At 41.9% G+C, this 22564-nt stretch overlaps 1 protein-coding gene across 3 annotated transcripts in view; it reads right to left on the minus strand.

The window, feature by feature from the left end:
• The window catches only part of GALNT13 (polypeptide N-acetylgalactosaminyltransferase 13), a 539320-nt gene that overhangs the window by 488905 nt on the left and 27851 nt on the right, over nt 1–22564 (minus strand). The window contains exon 1 of one of the 3 annotated variants that reach the window (XM_055308340.1): nt 21580–21728. The exons of the other annotated variants lie outside the window; for them this stretch is intronic. The gene's annotated coding sequence lies outside the window, so the exon portion shown is untranslated. Of the gene's footprint in view, nt 1–21579; nt 21729–22564 lie in introns of those variants that run through there. 3 annotated transcript variants of the gene reach the window in all.

A 22564-nucleotide genomic window follows, 5' to 3' on the forward strand; every position in this document is an offset into this window, starting at 1 on the left:
ATTTGTTGAGCGCTTGCTAAATGCCAAGCACCGTAATTGATACATTACATGCACTGTCACCTCAAACCTCATGACAACCTATTAAAATACTTATAATTATTAGGTGGGTGAAAATAAATATCTAGCTCTTACTATTGTGAGAATAAAATGAGCTAATCTTATGAAAAGCACTTAAAAGGGAACCTCATGCCCGTTAGAGACCCAGGTTTTTTAGTGTTAGCTATTATTACTATTACTCTCATTTTAAAGATCAGATAACTAAATTCCACAGAGGCTACGCAACTGTCACTTGCCAGTCTCTTCGTAATTGGATGAGTCATAGATTCTGAACTGCATTTATGCAAGCCCCACGGTCAAACTTGTATCTTTAACACAACCATGTTTGTCTCCTCCAAACTTGAATATCTGCCTTTTTTTTCTACCTTATAATAAAGGGATAATTCGTATACATAAAGGTTCTAATTAATTGCCAAGAATGCACCTTTAAAAGGAAATTTTTTTTATTTTTTTTTGAATTTTTATTTATTTATGATAGTCACACAGAGAGAGAAAGAGAGAGGCAGAGACATAGGCAGAGGGAGAAGCAGGCTCCATGCACTGGGAGCCCGACGTGGGATTTGATCCTGGGCCAAAGGCAGGTGCCAAACCGCTGCGCCACCCAGGGATCCCTTAAAAGGAAATTTAATGGATTCTTGATTCATCAAACTGAGTGATATAACAGGACAAAGCAACTCTCACTGCGCTCAAGTCACTGTCCAAAAACCAGACAACTCAGGAAATGGTAAAAGGAGGTATCCAGAAAGATTGTAATCACAAGCTGTCAACAGAAACCAGATATTCACAGCTTTAAAAAATGCCTCACAATTTTAATTTGTTTTCTTCTTACTTCAGAATCCTTTATCCTTTCTACCATAAAAATACTCGATTTTGGAGGCATACTGGTGACTCAGTCAGTTAAGCCGCCAACTCTTGGTTTCAGCTCAGGTCATGATCTCGGGTTCCTGAAATTGAGCCCCACCTCAGGCAGTGTACTGAGCATGGAGTCTGCTTAAGAGTCTCTTTCTCCATCTCCCCCTGCCCCTCCTCTGGAATGCACATATTTTCTGTCTCCCCAACCCCCAAAATATATATATATATACACACATATATTAAACATATAAATTAAAATTAATTTTTCCCAATTTTCCACAATACCTTTTTGTGCTGCATATGTCCCAAGCTATGGAGGAAAACTGGGAAACTTCCTTCCTTTCTCTCTCTCTCTCTCTCTCTCTCTCTCCAAGTATTACAAATTTTCTTTTGGTTTACTGAACTGATGTTCATACTTGTTGTTTTTTTTTTTAAAGACTTTATTTATTTATTCATGAGAAACAGAGAGAGAGAGAGGGGGGGGGGGCAGAGACACAGGCAGAGGGAGAAGCAGGGAGCCTGATGTGGGACTCGATCCGGGTCTCCAGGATCATGCCCTGGGCCAAGGGTGGGTGCTAAACCGAGCCACCCATCCGTCCCCTGATGTTCGTCGTTAAAAGATGCTAAAGCACACACACATACGTAGCACACATACGCATGCATGTACCACACATACAGAATTCTTCCAATAACCAGCAGGTTAGAAATCTCTCATGAAACACATCTGTATTCTCACATTTATCAGGAATAGCTAGCATCTTTAAGGAAACTATTTCTGATTAGCTATGAAATTAAAGTGTTAGCCCAAATGATAAGAAGCAGTGAAAAATTCAAGAACAGCTGCCAATGGAAGATGGCACTATCCTCACATCTGTGTAACCGTGGAATGCCCACCTTTCACCTATCAATTCTTCTGCGAATCTGCAGGCACATCAGGTAGTCACAGTAACTGGCATAATTTAATAACACAGAAGACTATAAAATTTTCCATCTCTATCTGGAAACCACTACAAAATGTTGTTAAAATTACTGCTTAGTGCTACTAAAATATTCAAGAAAACAGAGGTGGAATGGAGATAAGATCTTTTAAAGAAGCTTTGGTACTCCTTTGCATTTTTACATCAGCAAAAAAAAAAAAAAAAAAAGATACTTTTTTTTAATTATAAGGAAATAAAGCCTTGCATAATGAGAAAATTCTATCAAAACAACCGTATTTGGGAAGTGATTGTTCCAGATTAATAAAAACAAAGAAGCATACTTCTACGTTGAGTGGTCAATTCAGTTAGACACAAGGTAAAGAAATAAAGAGAATGAGGACCACTGTTAAAAAGGCAATTAACACCTTTATTAAAAAGGTAGAGCAAATAAGAAGCCTGAGTCAGTGTTGAGAATTGGAAAAATTCACTTCTTTCTTGAAGAAAATAACAGGCCTATCTTTGTAAAATAAACAGGAGGAAAAAAAAAAGAGTAATACCAGGTATTTTTTCATACTAGTTGCTCTATCTTATTTTTTACGTTTTTATTTATATCCCAGTGAGCTAACACGTAGTTTAACATTAGTTCCAGTAGTGGAATTTGTGATTCATCACTTACATACAACACCCAGAGCTCCTGGCCAGTGCCCTCCCCTCCTCAGTGCCTATCACTCATTTGGCCCATCCCCCCACCCACCAGTTGCTTACTTTAAAGGTTGAGGAAACTCGGCTCCAGAAAAGTTAAATGACACGCTACAGACTTGTAAGCGGCTTTTTCTGGACTAGAATACAATTCTCCTCTTAGCCCCATGATCTTTATAATTCAGTGAGCGACCGCCACTGTGCTAGTGTTCAGCTCAGGATTTAGATTTCTTTATGCAGTGCGGCCCCCTGCGCCAAATCCAAGCAGTTCCACTTCCCAGAGGGAAAAACATACTTAATTGTTTAGGACTTCCACAACAGACACCTTAAATTCAAATGTCTTCATGGATCATGTTGATTTAACAGAGAGTAATTAGAATTTGTAAAAATCTAGAGAGTATATAAGCACCTAAATGCAGCCACATTTAAAAAAAAAAATCAAACTGAGGCATACTTTGACCCCACGTATGGGCCCAAAGTATTTTAGACATTATCCAAATTATCCCACTTGCCACATACCCCACTTCCCCATACGCTTCCTCTTAATATATCCATTATTCCTCCTCTTGCTCATCTTCCTAACTTTAAGGAATACGTCATCACTGCTATTTCTTGTCCTCAACTGTAGACACTCTCTCTTGACCCCACTCTGTAATATGCTAATCTTCCAATTCCTACCATTTCCTGCTGCTCCAAAACTCCTACCAAACTCGGGGCCCTACCATCTTTGTGTTTCCTGTAACATTATCAGTGCTGACAATGTTTGCATTCTGTGCTACCGTCATGATTATCTTTGACATTTTACCTAAAGATTGATACTAAAACTAGAAAATCAGTAAATACGATTTATATTTAATTAACATAAACTATGTTCATTTTTTTTTAAATTTACTATTTGAGAGAGAGAGAGTGAACATGAGCAGGGGGGAAGGAGCAGGGGGGGGGGGCAGATGCCCCATGGGCCAGGGAGCCCGATTCAGAACTCCCTCCCGGACCCCAGGACCCTGGGCTGAGCAGACACCTAACCAACTAGGCCGCCCAGGGGCCCTAAAATCATGTCCGTTTAAGAGCCAACTAAAATTCTACGATTACTTTCTCGCAGATTCTTTTTTCCCTGGAGTTTCTACTCTTTTTCTCCCGGCACTATTTTCCTTTTTCTTTTCAAACACATCTTGAACATGAAATGTCGTGCGTTGTCGCCTCTTGTCAGAGACTCTCATTGACCTGGGCCCTGCACGGCACTGGAACAACCTGAACTGCTCACCCCGCAGGACTTCTTCGTAACTATCTTGCCACATGTCTTTTTCTTTCTCTTAACTAGACTTTGCTGGAATTGGATTTCCAGTAATTTTTTAAGAAAGGTTATATTTGTGGGAAATATATTTAGCCTTTGTATGTCTGAAATGTCTTTATTCTAACCTTGCACGTGATTGATATGTTGAGTGGATATGGAATTTTGAGTTGTAAATCATCTTTCTCCAGAAATTTGAGAACTATTCTACTAATCCTTGTTTTTTTATTGAGATATAATTGATATATCTCAACCAACATCTGGTTTCAGGTATACAACACAGGGACACAATATTTTGTATATGCTATGAAATGACGACCATAGTAAGTCTAGTTACCATCTGTCACCTGCCAAGGTTAACACAATATTATTTACTATATTCCCCATGTTGCACATTGTATCCCCATGATTTATCTATAACTGGAACTTCATAGCTCTCGAGCCCCTGCACCCAGTTGGCTTTTCCAATCCCCTTCTCCTCTGGCAACCACCAGTCTGCTCTCTGTATCTATGAGTCTGCATTTGGTTTTATTTCTTAGATTCCATATATAAGAGAAATTATGTGGCATTTATCTTTGTCTGACTTCTCTCACATAACAGAATACCTTCAAGGTCCATCCATATTGTTTCAAATGGCAAAATTTCACTTTTTTTTTTTGTCTGAGTAGTATTCTGAGTAGTAGTATACACACATCTCCTTCATCCATCAATAGACACTTAGGTTATTTCCATATCCATATTTAGGCTACTGTAAATTATACTGCAATAAAAACAAAGGTGCATTAATCTTCTCAAATTAGTGTTTATGTTTTCTTGGGTACATAACTAGACATGGAATTGCTGGACTGAATTGCATTTCTATTTTTATTATTTTGAGAATCCTCTATACTATAGCTTTCCACAGCAGCAGCCTCTTTTACATTCCCACCAGCAGTGCACCAAGGTTCCCTTTTGTCCACATCCTCACCAACATTTGTTATTTCTTGTCTTTCTGATAATAGTCATTCTGATAGATGGAAGGTGATATCTCAGTAGGGTTTTGATTTGCATTTCCCTGATGAATAGTGATGTTAAGCATTTCTCCATGTGCTTGTACTCCTCTTATTTGGAAAACTACTCAGATCCTCTGCCAATTTTTAAATCAGATTTTTTTTTGTTAATTGGGTTATAAATTCTTTACATTTTTAAAATGTTAACTCCTTATCAGATATATGAATTGTAAATACCTTCTCCCATTCTGTAGGCTGCCTTTTTGTTTTGTTGCTTGTTTCCTTAACTGTGCAGAAGCTTTTTAGTTTGATATAGTCTTATTTGCTTATTTTTATTTTTGTTTCCCTTTCCTTTGGAGTCAGATCATTTTTAAAAATTGCTAAAACCAATGTTTTCTTCTACGAGTTTTATGGTTTCAGGTCTTACACTGAAGTCTTTAATCCATTTTGAGATAATTTTGGTATATAGGAGAGGAGAGTGATCCAGTTTCATTCTTTTGCTGCTGTACAGTTTTCCCAACATCATTTATTGAGGAGACTATGCTATCCCCAGTATATATTCTTGTCCATTTTATCATAAATTAATTCACCATATATAGGTGGATTTATTTCTGGGCTTTCTATTCTGTTCTATTGATCTATGTGTCTGTTTATATGCCCACACACTGTTTGATTACATAGCTTTGCAGTATATTTTGAAATCAGGGAGCATGATGCTTCTGGCCTTCTTTCCTCTTTCTCAAGATTGTATTTGGCTATTCAGAGTCTTCTGTGCTTTCATACAGATTTTATTTTATTTTTTTAAGATTTTATTTATTCATGAGAAACAGAGGGGGGAGGGAGAGAGAGAGAGAGAGAAAGAGACAGAGACAGACAGACAGGCAGACAGACAGGCAGGCAGGCAGGCAGAGGGAGAAGCAGGCCCCACACAGGGAGCCCGACATGGAACTCAATTCTGGGTCTCCAGCATCAGGCCCTGGGCCGAAGGGGGTGCTAAACCGCTGAGCCACCCCGGGCTCCCCTCATACAGATTTTAGAATTATTTGTTCAAGTTGCAAAAAATGCCATTAGGTTTTCATAGGGATGGCACTGAATCTAGACACTGCTATGGGTAGTATGGTCATTTTAATATTAGTATTGATTCTTCCAATATATGGGCATAGATTATCTTTCCATTTATTTGTATCTTCTTCAATTTCTTTCATCAGTGTCTTATATGCTTTTAAGTGTGTTCTTTTACCTCTTTGATTAAATTTATTCCTATGCATTTTATTCTTTCTAGTGTAATCATAAAAGGAATTATTTTCTTGATTTCTCATTCTGTTAGTGCATGATTAATGTATAAAGAACACAACAGATTTTGTATACTGATTTTCATTCCTTCAGCTTTACTGAATTCACTTATTAGTTCTAACAGTTTTTTTGGTGGAGGTTTTAGGGTTTGTTTGTTTTTTTTAAAGATTTTATTCATTCATGAGAGACAGAGACAGAGAGAAAGAGAGACGAGAGAGGGAGAAGCAGGCTCCATGCAGGGAGCCCGACGTGGGACTCAATCCTGGGACTCCAGGATCACGCCCTGGGCCGAAGGCGGGCGCTAAACCGCTGAGCCATCCAGGTGTCCCGGGTTTTTCATATATAGTATCACATCATCTATAGTGACAGTTTGACTAATTCCTTTCCAACTTGGAGGCATCTTACTTCTTTTTGTTGCATAATTGCTCTGGCTAGGGCTTTTAATACCATGTTGAATAAAAGTCAGGAGATTGGGCATCTTTGTCTTGTTCCTGACCTTAAAGGAAGAGCTTTCAGATATTCACTATTGAGTATATTAGCTATGGGTTCGTCAGCTATGGCCTCTACTATGTTGAGATATGTTCCCTTTATACTTACTTTTTTGAGAGTTTTTATCATAAATGGATGATGCATTTTACCAAATATTACATCCACATCTATCAAGATGATTATATAATTTATATCTTTCATTTGTTAAATGGTGAATCACTTTGATTAGTGGATGTTGAAATATCCTTGAATCCCTGGAACAAATCTCACTTGATCATGGTGCATGATAATACTAATGTATTGCCCAATTTGGTTTGCTAATATTTTATTGAGGACTTTTGCATTTATGTTCATCAGGACTGTTGGTCCACAATTTTCTTTTTTTTATGGTATTCTTGTCTGGTTTGGGTATCAGGTTAATGTTGGACGGGTAAAATGAGTTCAGGAGTTTTCCCTTCTCTTCAATTTCTTGGAAGAGTTTAAGAAGGATAGGCGTTAAATCTTTGAATGTTTGGTATAATTCACCTCTGAGGCAGCCTGGTCCTTGACTTTTGTTTATTGAGAGGCTTTTATTACTATTCAAAATCTTCTTCTTAGTAATTGGTCTATTGAGATTTTCTATTTCCTCATGATTCCTTTTTAGAAGGTTGTAAGTTTCTAAAAATGTATCCATTTCTTCTAGGTGTTTAATTTGTTAGCATATAATTGGTCATAGTAGCCTCTTATGATCCTGCATATTTCTGTGGTATCAGTTGTAACTTCTCTTTCATTTCTGACTTTGAGTCCTCTTTTATTCTTGATGAGTCTAGTTAAAGCCTCACCAATTTTATTTATCTTTCAAAGAATCAGCTCTTAGTTTTATCATTTCTATTGTCTTTTAGTGTCTATTCCATTTACTTCTGTTCTAACTTTATTATTTCCTTACTTCTACTAAACTTTGGCTTTGTTCCTCATTTTCTAGTTCATAGAAGTATAAAGCCAAAATGTTTATTTGATATCTCTCTTGTTTCTTGAGATAAGCCTGTTGCTATGAACTTCCCTCTTAGAACTGCTTTTGCTGCATCCTATAGATTTTGGTATGTCAGATTTCTGTTTTCATTTGTCACTCAGCATTTCTTCTCCTTTTATTTCTTTTATGACCTAGCAGTTGTTCAGTAACAAGTTGTTTAATCTCCACGTATATTTAAACTTTTTTTAAAAAGATTTTTTAAAATTTATTTATTCATAGAGACACAGAGAGAGAGAGAGAGAGAGGCAGAGACACGGCAGAGGGAGAAGCAGGCTCCATGGAGGGAGCCTGACATGGGCCTCGATCCCGGGACTCCAGGATCACGCCCTGGGCTGCAGGCGGTGCTAAACCGCTGCGCCACCAGGGCTGCCCTCTCCATGTATATTTATAGTTTTTCTAGTTCTCTTCTTGTAATTAATTTCTCATTTCATACCACTGTGGTCAGAAAAGATGCTTGATGATTTCCAACTTCTTGAATTTATTGAGACTTGTTTTATGGCCTAACATGTGATACAGCCTGGAGAATATTCCATGCGCACTCGAGAAGAACGTATATTGTTTTTTGAGTAAATGTTTTGTATAAGTCAAGTCTATCTGTTCTAACGGGCCCTTTAAGGCTAAGGTTTCCTTACTGATTTTCTGTGTGAATGATGTAGTCACTGATGTAAGTGGGGATGTAATCTACTATTATTGTATTGCTCTCAATTTTTCCCATTAGGTCTGTTAATATTTGTTTTATATATTTTTGGTCTTCCTATGTTGGGGTGCATACATATTTATAAATATTGTATCTTTTGCTAGACTGACCCCTCTATCATTATGCAACACCCCTCTTTGTCTTTTGGTATAGTATGTTTCAGGGTATACTTTGTCTGATAAACATGCAGCTACACCAGCTTTCTTTTTGTTTCCATTTGCAGTGAATCTTTTTTCCTTCCTTTCACTTTCAATCTGAGTGTACTTATTTCTGAATTGAGTCTCTTGTAAGCAGCACATAGATGTTTTTTTTTAGTCCATTCTGTGTCTTTTAATTTAGTCTCTTTTTCTTTCATCTTTTGTGGTTTGATGACTCTTGGTGTTATGTTTGCATTTCCTTTTGCATTCTCTTTTGTGTATTTATTAGAAGTTCTTTTGTGATTACCAAGAGGTTCACATATATCATTCTCTGTATATACTAGATTTTAAATTAATGGTAACATGAATTTGAACATATTCCAAAACCACATTTCTACCACCACCACCCCCAGTACATTTTATGTTTTTGATGTCACATTTTACATCTTTGTATTTTATGTAGCCTTTAACTAATTATTGTGGCTTTCATTTTACTATTTTTATCTTTTAACCCTCACACTAGTTTTTTTTTTTTTTTTTATGACAGTCACAGAGAGAGAGAGAGAGAGGCAGAGACACAGGCAGAGGGAGAAGCAGGCTCCATGCACCAGGAGCCTGACGTGGGATTCGATCCCGGGTCTCCAGGATCGCGCCCTGGGCCAAAGACCGGCGCTAAACCACTGCGCCACCCAGGGATCCCATCACACTAGCTTAATAAGTATTTAATCCATTTTCCTTCATATATATTTACATTTTCCAGTGAGATTTTTACTTGATGTTTTCTTATTGTTAATTAATGCCATCTTTTTTCAGCTTAAAGAAGCCTCCTTAGTATTTCTTAGAAGAATGATATAATAGTGATGAACTCCTTTGACTTTTGCTCATCTGGAAAACTTTTCTCTCTCCTTCAGTTCTGAATACTAATCTTGCCAAATAGGGAAGTTTTCAGACATTATTTCTTCCAATAAGTTTTCTCCCTCTTTCTCTCTTCTACGTCTGGGGCCCCTACAAAGTGAATATTATTCCACTTGAGGCCCCACTGGTCCCTTGGGTCATTTTTATTTCCTACTCCTTTTTTTCTCTTTGCTACTTTGTCTGGGTGAGTTCTACTGTCCTGTCTTCCAGTTGACTGGTCTGTTCTGCTTAACCAATCTAGCACTGAACATTTCTGGTGTAATTTTTCAGTTCAGTTACTATATTCTTCAGCTCTGTGATTTATATTTAGTTCTTACATTTTCTATCTCTTTGTTCTTTGTTATCCCCTGTGTTCACTCATTCTTCTCTAGAGTTTGGTAAGTATCTTTACAACTTTACTTTGAATTCTTTATCAGGTAAATTACTTATCTTCATATCACGAAGGTCTTTTTCTGAGGTTTTTGCTTACTCTTTTGTTTGGAACATATTTGTTTCCTCATTTTCCTTGACTATGTTTGTTTATATATATATATATTAGGTGAAACAGCTACCTCTCTAGGTCTTGAATGTGTGTCCTTATGTAGGTGATGAACCTTCTCATTCAACCTTTCCCTAGCTTTTGCTGGTCTCTCAAAACTATCTAAACTACTCAATTTTTTCTTGATATGCTCCCATTTTTGAGAGTATGGAAGGAGCTGTCAGTTTTCCAAGGGAAATAATCTCCTTTAACACCTAGTTTCATTCAGACTGACTGCAAGTCAGATGCTCACTCAGTAGCTTTCGAAGTATGCAAATATATATAGTCCTATGGTGCCACAATTGTAATCCCTGATGTCTCTCTCTAGGCCAGATCTGCAGGTGTCCCTGGATAATAGTTCCAAAAATCAGGACTCCAGATAAGTTTATAAGTTCCTTTCTGGGATGATGTAACAAGGCCAAGAAAGAATAGAAGGATGGTTTTTTCCCTGTTCTCATTCCCTGGGAGCACTCTTTAAATCTATAAACATGCATAAAACCAGAAACAGAAACATGTCCCTCTAGTTGAAGCTCCAGACTAATCGGCCTTTTTCACAGAAAGACTGCATTTATGTTTCAGTCTGCTCTTTGTGCAGTGCTCTGAAGGTGGTAGCCTGCCAAGAACTGCCTTACCAAATGTTACATTCCCATGGAGCTCAGGAATGCCAGCCCCCTTGGCCACTAGGGCCAGGCAAGTAAGAGGCCTCCCCTTTTAGAGACTGCATGCATCCACTGGCTTATGGGCAGCTGAAGAGTATAGGGTAGTCCACACTTGCTGACTTCAAAAAGGCAGCATGAAAATGTCTGTATGCATGCCCATGGGCTTTAGGAATACAGTGGGAGAGCGCTTTTTGCCTGAGCACTGCCACTGCCTTCAGGCTAGTAGTAGAATGCCATGATCACTCACACTTGCGAAACTTAGCCAAGGAGTAAGGGAGTGTCGCAACCATCCAGCTAACCAACGTTAGCTACGGAACAGGAGAATGCCACAACAATTCATACACACCTGCCCCAGCCAGGGAGGGGAAGTGCTGCAACCACTCCTGCTCTCTGGCTTCACAAGGCAGATAGCGCCACGACTGCTAGCCCTTGGCTGACTTAGCAAGGCAGTGGGAGGGTACAATGTGTGAGCTCACCCACCTGCAGGCAGGGTAGTTGGAAAGTGCAAAAACAGCATTTGCCAGCACCTTCATCTCTGGGGAGAGTTTCAACTGTCCTTTGTTCCTCCAACAGATGCTTTCAGATCAGCAATTAAATCTTCACATGCAGTCTACGTGCTTTTCTAATTGCTGTTTTTTCACTGGGTCTGAGGTGAGTGAGACTACACATGAGCCATTTAAAAGGGGAGTCTGTTTCCTACAGTACTCCTTTGTACATTGGCCTCACTCTCATTTTGTGGACTCATCTCTCTGGCATGGATCATGGGGAGTTGGGGTACCTGATGTGAGGCATCAACCCCCTGATCCTTCAGGAGAAGTACTGCACTGGTAAGATCCCTCCCTATTGGGTGTGGCCGTGCGAGGGTGTGGTTTTTGCTACATATGTCACTGCCTCTCCTACCTTCTCAAAGCAGTCTTTTTATCCTCCAATGTAGAGGGGTTCATGTAGTTTTCAGACCTTTTTAGAGGGAAATGATTCTTACGTAGCTGAAGATATGGTGTGTCCAGGCAAAAAGGTGCATTCAGAGTCTTCCTTCACCACTATGGTGTAGAATTCTCATATTAATTCTTTAATATTTGTTCTATATTTTTTATACTCTTACAGAACTCTACTAGGAAGTCACACTTCCGGGACATTCACCACAACTCTTATATTTTGCATTGTTTTTCTTTTCATTTGCATTGTTATTTTATTAGAAATTACAAAATTCCCCTTAAACTACTGATTTCAAAAGCTTTAATTTCCATAATTTTTCTTGTTCGCTTATTGTGTCTCTTGCATATCAACCCTTGTTTTATGAATGTAATATTTTCTTGCACCTCTTCAAGAATTCTAATGTTTTTTAGCTCTCTTATGATCTTTTAATTATCTGTACCCTGCAAATTCATTTTATTTTTAATCATTTTTTTCAGTTATTTTGGTCTTTTTCATGTTGCAGACTTTTCTTAACATTTTTTTCTTAAATTATTTATTAAAAGTCTGGTAATCCATGGTTGTTATTTTATAATTAAGAAAGAAGGAATAGAAAATACTGAGTCCTCTGTACTTGAGTGGGTCCTATTGATTAAAAGACTTTGCTTTGGGATAAATAAGTTGATGATCACTAGGCTTGAAGAACCTAAGTGCCAAAATAAAAGGGACTTTATTCTAGGATGTAACCCTAGTTGCCCTTACTGTCCCTCAGCCATTTAAGTAATTTCACTAGTATGTACTAAGGGGTATAAATGAGACGGTTAGTAAAAAACACTTCTTATAGGGATGAAACAGAATTGGTACATAGTAGGTTGATTATTCCAACTATACAGTTGATTAATTCTGTGTCGGCACCAGTGTCTCACTTCTGTCCTTTATTTTCTTGGCACTGTAGAGCTTGAAGTCTTTGGGGACTTGTTTAGAGCACAGTGGCTCCCTCCACAATTTCAGGCCACTCTCCTATATCTTTGTTTCCTCTGCCTTGCTTTACTCCATCCAATTTTTAACAGTCTGATATCTTTTTGACTCTTTAATGCTTAAATTAATGAGGTTTCAAGAGGATATATAGTAAATAAAATAAAAATACGTATCAATCTTTCCTCTTAAAATGTATACTCACCTGTTTAAAAGCAAGTCCACTGACCTAGAGAAGCTACGCTTAAAACGCTTTAAATGAAAGAACCCAAGAACAGATAAAATTATTATACTATTGAATATCAGCATAGTCATGATGGCAACAATGTTGTCCTTAACGATTCAAACAAGGCTCTCTGATGAAAAAATGCAAACTGCGCACTGCACAGGTCTTAAGGTACACGGGGTAAAAGCAATACTACTGATTTCATGTTTATGAAATGCCTTATATTCTATCCTTTTTGTGGAGAACGAGACAACTGATTAACATTCTCAGAAAAAAAAATATTTATTGACGTTCAAAATTATTTAATGAGATAGTTGCAAGTATCTTACATTTGTGAAGGTTATTTTTCCTTACAAAAGGAATGGAAATGATGCATACACGTTATCCCACTTGAATTAGAATTTTATATAGATAATAAGAATTTGTGCATTGTAGAAGCAAAATGGGCCTATTGTTGTCTGCAAGAGTAAATGAAGTGTCTCATAACTAGCAATTCAATGTGTTAATTCAGCTGCACCATCCAATTACCTACGATTCATCTCAACTTAGTGCACAACAATAAAACTCTTAAAAAAATCTGTGACAAAATGTCTTCTCTACATTTATCAAATAGAGGAAACACTATCCAAAATCAGGGAGTGGGAGCCACAGAAAATAAATCATTAAAATTGCTCTCACAATCTATCAGTTAATAACATAATAAATTTTTGACACGAAGTCCATAGCCGAGGGTTAGTAATAAAACACATACTGGGTGTTTTATACAGAAAGTCTGACCAAGAAATGCAGAAACCTTGTGGCAACTGAAATTGGCATCCCCTCAAATAACACAGCATTCCCTTGGAGCCATGGGCCAGCCAACTGCCAACTGACCACAGGGCCCAAGCACACAATTCTAAAAGTAGACAAAGGTAATGAGATGTGAATTTAGCATCCCCAGCCTCCTGCTAAATGACCCAGATGCAAAAGTCAGAACGTCTGTCTCTTACCTACTCAGAACTAACTGATGAAATGGATAGTAGCTTTTTCTTTTTTAATTTTAACAAATCAAGGGCACTAATAGTCTAGTCCTGCTACATGTGGATTTATTAAGCCATAGAACAAACATTGTTTAGAGTAGAGAGTACCATGAAGAAGGAAGAAAGGAATGGACGGAGGACAAAGGGAAAGATATGGGAAAAGAAAAAGAGTATTGGGAAATAAGCACATTATTTACTTAAGAAGAAAATACAGAGGCACATGGACAACCTACAGGAGACGTGCAAGATCTGAACCATATTCCTGGGCAGTCTGACTTTTTTTTTTTTTTCAGCACAAATGACATATAGTCCCATCTAACACTGAACTGTCAAGAGAATCAAAGAAAGACAAGCCTTGTGGATTCAGAAAAAAAGAGCTGAAAATTGCTCTGAGAAAAGGAGGAAAACTGTACTAACTTTTGATACTAGGCTAGTTAGTAAACCCATAAACCTTCATTTCATTTATAGACTCTGAGAATAGAGTCTTGTTTTTAAGTGCAAATTTTAGTTTTTAAAAAACCAGGCAGGTGGAATGACTCATGACTGAGAGTATCTAATTGAAATAATTTATATAATCTAATCAACTGTCAGTCTAAAATAGTACTTATTTTTTTAAAGACTAAAGAAAAATCGTTAAAACACTGTCCTAATCCATTAAACGAAAATAGTAAACAATAGAAAGGAGAAAATTTATTGCATCAAATATTAATATATCAGTTCTTAAAAATTACTAGTGATTACAAATTAGTAAAGATATGCCGCCATACAAAAAAAAAAACTTAAAACACTTGAGGGGAAAAAAAAAAGCCAGAGATTTCAGCAGGATTTCCTCAATCCTTTCATAAAGATTTAATGTAATTTAAACATTTTATCAGCAATATCACAGGAAATAAGCTATTTCTTATTAGATCAGTCAGTTACAGATACAGATCTCACGGATTGAAGTCTATATGGAGAAATCTTAATTACTTAAGGATATAAATTTTTTCTTCCCGTCTCTTGCTATATCTTAATTTCTTCCTATTTTGGGGATGAGGGATTTGGGGGTTGTCTGCATCTAAATAGAGACAACAATGTTACTGAAGAAATCTACTCCAATTTTTCCACATTGTCTCCTTCATAATTAACCATCTTTCTTAATCCAGTGCTATGACTTCTATAACAAACATTTTTTTAGTTTCCCACTCTAGAAATCTGATTTGTTGGTCAGGTTTTCTTTCTTCATTATTTTTTGAAGATTATTTATTTATTCATTCATTCATTCATTTATTCATCTATTTATTTATTCATTCATTCATTCATTCATTTATTTGAGAGACACAGTGAGTGAAAAAGAGCACAGCAGCAGGGGCAGAGGTAGAGGGAGAAGTAAATTCCCCCTGCTGGGCTGGAAGCCCAAAGTGGGGCTGGATCCCAGGACCCTGAGATCGTGACCTGAGCAGAAGGCAGACGCTTAACCGACTGAGCCACCCAGGTGCTTCTCTTCGTTCATTTTTAAAGGCAAAACTTACTCCTATAGGAAACAAGACCTAGGAATCTCGGTTCCATTCTCAATGCTGCTACTTTGATTGTTATGGCACAAAGCAAGTTGTTTTGTTAATCATGTCATCAAAATAGTATAGTCCCTGCCCTGTCGCTCATCAGCTTAGTCTGGAACAATTCACTTAACCTTTCTGGGTCACAATTTCCTTGTGTGTAAAATGGAGGTACTAATAAAACGTACTTTGGAGGGTTATGATGAAATGAATTGGTATTTGTAAAGCACTTAGTGTCCAGAACATAGTAATTTCTAACTTTTTTAATAAATAAAAATAAGTAAATTTGAAAAATGATGAACTATCTGAAACTAAAAATAGATTCTGTAAACCCATCCCAGGCAAATGAGAACCTGTATCGGTGGGATCTGACAATCTCTATTAAAATAAACACACACACACACACACACCCCCACACACACACACGCGCACACAAACCGCTTTAGGTAATTTCAATGTCAGACTGGTTTGTTAGCAAGGACATTAAATGATGCCTTAGGTCAATTTAGCTACATTTCACATACCCTCTCCGGCATTTTTTCCCTCTTCAGTGGCCCCAATGGTCACTATCCAAAGTCAGCGAGCTTTTGACAGCATCGGTCAGTCTTAGAAAAGCAGTTAGAAGTTTACCTTTGCAATGGTCTTTCTTACCTAAAGCAAAACTGATTTGTTCTCACCAAGGCAAACAAAGAAGTGACAAAGGAACAAGATGACCCCCAAAGGCCCGAATGCACCAGTTCCAGTTCGGAGGAAGGACAGAGGAGTAAAGCTCTTGAGACACGCTCCTTTATTTCTGCCCAGCATTCCCCTCCTGTCCCAGGACACAGACTGGCACGGTCTCAGCGACAGTGATTTGCAGTTTAACTACCAGGAAGGATCGAGTCCCCTCCAGTTCTCCAATCCTTCCACAAACATCGCCAGAGGAAACTGCGGCAGGACCAATGACTAGTTTCTCTCCTGGATCCAAACTCCATTGCCCAGGCTGGCGACTCGTCAGAGAATGGATAGCTGTAAGGGTCAGGTACGTCTCATTAGGTCACGATGTGACCACCACGCTCGTCTGCGCTTCGATGGGCACGGGCTGCGCGGAGGACAGGATGCTGCAGTGGCTCAGACTAAGAGGGCTTTCCCAGCACACACTACAGAATGCGCGGAAATAAATTACCAGACTGTGATACAGTTTTCATCAGTCTTTGCTAAATTAGAAAAATAAATGCAATGTAGAAAAACGCAGAGAAAGCTAAATTTATTCCATTTTAAGAACTATATTTTGATATTCAGTTCTGCCCTCTTAGCTGGTGTACAAGTGTCTACTCTTTATAACACAGCGGTGATATAGGCAGACTTTTAAAATCATTCTTACCATGCAAAAGAAAATGTTCACATGGAGGCTGGCAGTCAAGTTTTAAAAAAATTTATTAATCAGTGAAAATGTCAGACTAAGAACTACTAGAGCCTTGGCGTCAGAGACAGAGACCTGGTGTGACCCCTCGCGCTAACATATAGTAGCTGTGTGATTCTGAGTGAGTCCTCACTTATACAGTGGGGACAGTCACACTACTTACCACTCATATGGTTATGAGGATAAGATGTGGTACGACTTATTAGACATTTATCCACAGTACGAGGACAAAATAAGAATCCAACATATTTTAGTTACTTTCTCGGTGTGTAACTCAATTTGCCATTTTTAAATGGCTATACCTTCACGTAGATTCATTTCCAAGTATTCCCATTTTTCTTTCCTTAGATTAATGACAGTATTGCATAAGGGTCCTGATAGTCATATAAATCTCATCTTCCCCATCTGAAACTAATTATATAATAAAAACCTCAAGAGGAAATTAAGTCAGTTACTATGCTTCTGATCTATGAGAACATAATCCTCCCCATATGTCAAAATCCATTTTTTAACAAAAAAAGAGGTGCTGTGCTTATAATATCAAGGCAATTAATATTAGGCAAAAGATTAAGTTGACATTTACTACTATCTCTGAGGTGTAATTTAGATGATTTTGAATATGCAGGGTTTGCTTTAAATTCTTCTGTTTACAGTGGCTACTCAGCACTTGTATTATGACACCAAAATGCCAACTAACAGTTTAATCACACTTCCTATAATGTTCTATGAGAGCTTAAATTAAGACTTAAGTGACATCAATGTAGTTTAATGTATCAAGCAGAGCCCTAATTAATTCCACATCATGTTAAAACCCTGCTATGCTAGATCTTGGACAGTTCCCATCTATCTTAACAGTAAGCAGTTCTTTAAAAAAAAAAATACAAAGGAAGTCTGAATATTTAATACGAGCAGCGTTTTAATTTTCTCACATCACAGAAAATATGATCACAAGTGTTCATATCTATGATGGTAACAGTCACAATTTTCTCTACATCCCTCTCAAGCTATAATGGGAGGATTAACCGTTAAAATAGAACAATTTTTAACCAGTGATATTCTGTATCTTGCTTTAGGTCTACTGTGAAGGGTGGACAATTGTAGTAAACATAAGAGAGAATCCAGGAGTTCATAAGGACAATAATTACATGCGCACACTTGAGTGAAGTTGGGCCCCTAGAGGAAAGGCACATCTCCCTACTTTCACTTACATTTTAAACGCTGGGCCCCAGAAATCTCTTAATAATCTGCAGTTAAATTTTTTCTAAATTAAGAATTTTAGCTTAAACAAACAGGTCCTGACTCATATAAGGAAAAGAAAATTAGAAAACTCTTAGCTAAAAATGAATTTTAGCTAGTTCATTTACAAGGGAATGGGAACATACATTCATCACAGGTATCTTTAGCCACCTGTAATTATTTCTTGGTAATCAAGCAAAGACTCGTTAAAAATATTTTTAAAATATACTGCATTGAAAGCATACACATAGGTTGAAATCTGAATCTAGGAGAAACGATATCAAATGAATAAAGTCCAACTGATTTCCGTTTTGCTCTAGAAGATAATCGCTTTATAAAACCCCAAATGGATGACCAACTGCTACTGAATTAACGTATGCATTCATTTTCACAAATGTCTTTGAATTTTTTATGTATTAAATTTCACAGTAGAAAGCTGGACTCTTCAAACAACACATACGCTTGTAATTGAATAGCAGATACCCTTAATTAAAAAATGTGCTTTAAGATAGAAATTGTAAAATGAAGTATAACCTGAGGAACCTGGCTGACTCAGTCAGTAGAGCATGTGACTTCGTCATTTCAGGGTTGTGATTTTGAACCCTATGTTGGGCACAGAGATTACTTAAAAATATAGTCATCTTTCAAAAAAGCCTGATCTGTTAAAATGACAAAAGATTTATTAGAGCAGATATTTAAATGTGATATATGTGTTTGAACATATACTTAATATGTCTGTGTGGGTGAGTGGGTAGGGAGGCGATAGTAAGAAAGGCTATCAGACAGTCAGAGTTAATAGGAGTCTTGATTTGATATTTCACATGTGTTTATTCTGATGACAGGAGCAGACAGAAGGCCTGAGAACCAAAACCCAGTTAAAATTCTTTGAATAATTAGGCATATGGTCACTCAGACTTTAAAGTAGTGATCCTGTAAGGCCTCGTTAGATTCTAGATGTGTACATTTCCTACTACTGATGGCAGTGCAAACCCAAGAAGGTGATAAATTTAAAAATCCCAGTCAAGAATTTCTTGTTTATTCAAGAGGCAAGAGGTGCCACTTGAGATTGCGATATCTAACAAAGCCGATAAAGGATAAAACTATAGGGACTGTTCATTTTCATAAAGAACAATGAACCCTTATCAAAGTCATATACTGCTGTTATTTATTTCACTCAGTGGACTTTATTCATACTTTATTTTCCATCATATCCCTTACTTATACCTGGTGTTCTTCAGAAACACCAATGTTCTCTTCATTCGTCCAACCAGAAAGAATAAAAATACTCATTTATTGCTTTCTGTCACCCTCTCCCTAAAATGACAAGTTCTAAAAGCTGCACAATCTCTATTGCATAGAAATGTTCCTGTTAGAACTACCACTTCTCTGGGGGGGAAAAAAAACAACAAAAAAAAAAACAAAAAACGAACTACCACTTCTAAAAACCAAGTAAGCAAAACAGAAACATTGTATTTCACTCTGATAAAATTGTTTAGCCTGAAGTGAATGCACGCGAAGTTAAAAAGTCAAAAACGTCTCCACGTTATTATCAGTAAGGAATCAGAATACATTTCAACCAGTATCAGAATTTCCACCTTTGCTCTGTCTTTGCTATTTTTTAAATACAAAACACTGGACACGATGTCAGGTGATCTTTGAATGATATTTTTAAGACAAAATGTCCTTGAATAGGCTCCTGTACAATACTCACGGCAAATCCCCAAATGTTTTAGGAAGTGACTGCCCTATCATTAAAAAAAAGCAGCACTGAATGAAGCAAAAGAACAACAGCAAGAACAGCCTCTGAATTCCTCCTACCGGTACCTTGTATCAGGAGGCTCCACATTTTCAGGTACTTGGGCAAATTTTCATGTGCACGTAGGGTACGTATCCGGAGCAGCAGGGAAGCCTGTGCATTACTTAAGGCAAGTGATTCAGTCTGCAGATCAGTTTATAGCCCCCAAGCATTTTCAGCTGACAGACCTGTTTACATTAAGAGAACTTCTCACACCTGAAAGACCACGTAAAAGTTCCACTAACGAGTGACGTCACGCCCCGGTTGACTCTCAGGTAGGAGGGATCAGGGGATGCTGCGCCTGAGAGTCCCTAAAGAAGTCATTTCTTCAATTCCGCAGGGACTTGTTAGAGAGCATCAGCCAGGAGCCCCTCCCCCCCCCCCCCCCCCCGGGGCCGGGGTTTGCACAGCAGGGCCGCGGCCGTCCACTCACCACTCCGGGGTCCGGAATTCGTCTACACCAGCAGCACTGAACCTGCTCTGCAAAAGCTTCCTTTTCTTCCTCCCCAAACCTGATCCCAGACACAGTGCCTCTACCCAAGGCAGCAGCTTAAGCCCTGGCATGGGATGAGCATCCGACGAACAGAGAATTAAAGGCTTTTCCTCAAACAAGCTGCAGCAGCCAGAGAAAATCCTCAGGTGGAGCTGAGGGTGGGCAGGGGCATGGGAAGGAACGTGCGGTCCTGGCCCCTGGCAAACGGGGCCCAGAAACGCGCTGTTCTCCTGTCCGGGGCCTTCCTTGGGCTACGAGGATTCTCCAAAAGTGTCCACCTGCGAAGTCTCTCCGACGCGGCTTTGGGGTCAGGGCGCTAAGTCTGCAAGAGGGGGAGGAACTCACCGGGATGGGGGAAAGTTACAACCAGAAAGGGCACGTACGGGTCAAGGTGACGCAAAGGGAAGGTGGTGGGGTGACGGCCGCGAGCACAATGCACGAACGTGAAAGGTCCGAAATAGGTCACCGACAGGGCGACCTGACTTCTCAGGAGGCAGGACCCCGGAGTGGGACCCCGGAGGGCGCGCGCACCCACACGGCGCGGAGGCCAACGACCCGGGCAGGCGGCCCAAGCGCGACCCTAGGACCCGGGCCCGAACCCCCAACCGCCCGCGTCCAGGGCAGCGGGCGTCTCTGCCCCGCAAGGCCCCTGCCCCGGCCCCCCCCCCGCCCCCCGCCCCGCGGCGCCCGCACGCGCAGCTCACCGAGCCTCCTGCCGGGCCGCGCTGCTCGCGGTCGGATCGGGGGAGGGACCGACGGGCCGACGGGCGGCGGCAGCGCAGACCGACGGACGCCGCGAGCCGAAGCAGCAGGGGCGGAGGCGTCCCGAGGACCCGGCCGGCGAGGGGGGGGGGCGAAGGGGCGGGAGCCGCGGCCGGAGACGGAGTCCGACGGGGAAACTGAGTCACGGGCACCGGCGCGCGCAGAACGCGAGGCCGCGGGGCTCCCAGCGGAGACGCGGCAGGACAGGGGCGGCCGTCGGGGAGGCGCCGGCGCGGAGGCGTGCGGGCCCTCGGGGGACCGCCCGGAGGAGGTGCCCGAGGTGCCCCCCGCGCCCCCGGCCCCCCGCGCCCGCAGCTCCGCCGAGTAGCGGCAAAGGCGGTGGAGGGCGGGCGGCGGCACAAAGTTCCGCGCCTCCGCTCCCCCCTCCGCACCTGCGGCGGCCGATGCGCGCCCGGGGCCCGGGGGGTCCGGGGGGGTCCGGGGGGGCCCGGGGGCCGGGGTCGCGGGGCCGGGTCGCGGGGCCCCCGGGCGGCCCACCCCCAGCCCGGCACTCGCTGCGGGACTTTGCGGCACCAGCCGCGCCCCGGCCACGGAGGCGACGGGGGAGACGGGGCGCAAGAGGGGGACGGAGACCTGCTGTCGTGGCCGCGGGTCCCGCGAAGACGGAACGGCGCTCCCCGCGCCCGCCGCCCGCCGCCCGCAGCCCGCCCAGGGGCCGCCCGGCCGCGCAGCCCGCGCTCACCTGCCGCCGCGCCTCCCTACACCTGCCCGCGGGCGCAGCGCGCCGCCTCCGGCCTCGGCCCGCGCCGCAGGGCCGCCCTCATAGCGCGGCGCCCGCACGCCGCTCCGCCAGCGGCCGACCAGGCGCAGGAGGCGGCGGGGCTCCGGCACCTCGACACCCCGGCTCGCCGCCGCCGCCGCCGGCCCCCCCGCGCCCCGGCCCCGCCCCTCCCGCCGCCCCAGCCCGCGGGCCCTCACTGGGCTAGGACGCGTGACGTCAGCAGCGCCCCGGCCCCGCCCCTCCTCCCCACCCTTCCCCTTCTCCCCCTCCTCCCTGCTCCCCCCGCTCCTCCCTCCTCCCTCCTCCTCCCCCCGCTCCTCCCTCCTCCCTCCCCCTCCTCCTTCCCCCGTTCCTCCCTCCTCCCTCCCCCCTCCTCCCCCCTCCTCCCCCCGCCTCCCCCCTCCTCCCTCCGCTCCCGCGGCTCCCCGGGCTGGGGCGCTGCGCACCGAGCGCGCTCCGGCTGTTCTGCTCCGGGAGCTGCGGCTCCAGCGCTGTGCACCAGCCCCGCGATACTTGCAGGCGCCCCCCCAGCCCCGGGTCCCCCCGCGGGGCGCCGAGCGGAAGCCGGCCCGCAGGGGCGAGGTGGGGGGCGCAGCAGCGAGGCTGCCGGGGGCGGGGCCTCTGCGGGGAGCGCCGCGGGGACAAGGACCGGGCCGAGCGCTCGCCCCTCACGGGTGCGTCCTGACCCGGGGATGAGGACGGGAGGCGCACAGGGCCCCGCCCAGCCCCCAGCCGGCTGCCTCCAGGTCGGCGGGCCACGAGCCCCGCCTCTGCTTTAACATCGGGTCGCCGCTGGCCTGCTGTGGCCTCGGTTTTCGGGGCCGCGGCCTCTAAGTTTATTTGGCAAAATGGGGGGGGGGAGCTCTAACAGCTACTTTAGAACGGGACGAGCACTGGGTGTCATACTATGTGCTGGCAAACCGAACTTCAGTAAAAGTATACACAT

Source organism: Nyctereutes procyonoides, unplaced genomic scaffold (assembly GCF_905146905.1).
Source record: "Nyctereutes procyonoides isolate TBG_1078 unplaced genomic scaffold, NYPRO_anot_genome, whole genome shotgun sequence".
NCBI classification, from domain to species: Eukaryota; Metazoa; Chordata; class Mammalia; order Carnivora; family Canidae; genus Nyctereutes; species Nyctereutes procyonoides.